Below are 2,164 nucleotides of genomic sequence, written 5' to 3' on the forward strand. Positions count from 1 at the left end.
CATGCGAAGAATAAGAAGGCCGTTTCAAGAGAACCATGTTTAACGATATTTTCCTTAATATAAATCTGGAGGTAGATTAAAAAAGGTAATTGAGACCAGTAACATATTCGACCAAAATGTTGTCCTTTCCTGTAGAGGATAAGTCAGATTTAACCCTGTTTTGCAAAAAAATAGCATTAAGAATGCATTGCATATACATTAAGACCGAAAAGTTTTCGGAAATTCTCATTTAAAATTCGCGCGCTGTATATTTTTCGATATTTTAAGTTTATGTAGTTTGGCAGCACTGTCCTTAATTACTATGCCAAAAATGAGCGCGATCTGTCAGACAGTTCGTTTACGGCAGCTGTTGAAACCAGTTCACCTCAGTAGGGCGTTGCGAAAAAAACAATGGAAAAAAATATTGAACAAAGAGTTTGCATCAAATTTTGTGTTTCGAACGAAATTTCGTGTGCAGAATCGTTGCGAATGCTACAAAAGGCTTATGGGGAATCAGTTTTATCGAAAACTCAAGTTTATGAGTGGTACAAAGCCTTCCAGGACGGTCGTACGACCGTCGAAGACATTTCGCAACGCACTACTGAGGTGAACTGGTTTCAACAGCTGCCGTAAACGAACTGTCTGACAGATCGAGCTCATTTTTGGCATAGTAATTAAGGACAGTGCTGCCAAACTACATAAACTTAAAATATCGAAAAATATACAGCGCGCGAATTTTAAATGAGAATTTCCGAAAACTTTTCAGTCTTAATGTATGTATATTGTACAATATGTATCGGTACGAGTGCAGACAAGAAAATATCACACGAAGGATTATGTCCAATAGCTGCTAATATTTATTTGGCAACATTAAATTCCTTCCCTTCGTACTTGTAATATAAAATTACATTTTAATGCCATAAACTCTATAACATTGGGGAGTCCTTTCTGACGTGCATGAAACCAACCAACTGTGCAAACCCATTTACGCGTTCATCACCCACTCTAAATAAAAATAATAAATGAAATTGGGTAACACAATTGGTTTTCTGTATTTAAGGGTTTTAAGATTACTGAAAGTTTAAATTTCCTACTTAACCCAAGCAAAATGTAAACACAGTATGACACAGTATGATCAACGGAATAACGAGTAAAATACGAATTACTGTTTATTAAGGATTAAAAATTTGTTTTGACTGCAAATTCTTTGACGACACCAAATGTATGGAAAGCCAACGAATGGCAGAATAGTCATGGGGAATTTCATTTTGCATCTCTTTCCAACCTGAACTACTTCCGTTACGTATTTCGGTCTGCAGTCAAAACAAGCTGACTCGTTGTTAATATTCGTCAGTTAATAGCGCCCCCTGTTGTGTATGTTCGTGCTCGTGGATTACCAAAGGACAAGTCACAGGATAATAACGTTTAGGCACACGTTTTTGTCATTTTTCCAAGAATTTAATAATGAAATAAAAGGAAATAAATAAAATATTATTGTTTGTTGTGGTGATTGTTAACTTTCTCGTTGGCAAATTTCCCAATGAGAGAGTAAAACTATGTAAATAATTTACACATGCCAAAAAAATACGTGAGGAAAGGATGAAATTCTATTTTAGCAAGTGAAAACGTCAAGGGGTGCGTTGTAACTTCATAAGAAAGTGTTGAGGTACACAATAAAGTTAAGTGTAAAAATAATTTTCATTATCGTAAATCTCCACTTAATAAAGTAAGTAGAAATTAGTATAAAATTTTATTTTTCACTTTCATTTAAATGAGAAAATTCTTTAAGTACATTGTAAACCTTAAAATTACGCTTATCAAATTTATGTAGAATGAGTCAAGAGATTAAAAATATACAGAGTGAGGGCGAGATAGTGATAGGGAGTTTAATATATACTTGGCGTGACAGTAAAATGCCGTCAGCATTTCATATTTTTATAATTTAACCGCAAAATTTTATTGTTAAAAAAACATAAAACACCAACTCAACAATAATTTGCAGCACGCAATGTTTAAATTTATGTAAATTTACAGCAACGTTTAAACTTTTTTGATCAAAACCAAAGATAAACAGAATTAAGCAAATGTCAAGGATTCTAAGGTAAAAGTCATACACATAAAAAATATTTTTATAAAAAAATCGAATTTATGGAAATTTAGAGATTTACAAAATAAATGTCAGAAA

This window comes from Teleopsis dalmanni, chromosome 2 (genome assembly GCF_002237135.1).
Source record: "Teleopsis dalmanni isolate 2A chromosome 2, ASM223713v2, whole genome shotgun sequence".
Classification (NCBI taxonomy): domain Eukaryota; kingdom Metazoa; phylum Arthropoda; class Insecta; order Diptera; family Diopsidae; genus Teleopsis; species Teleopsis dalmanni.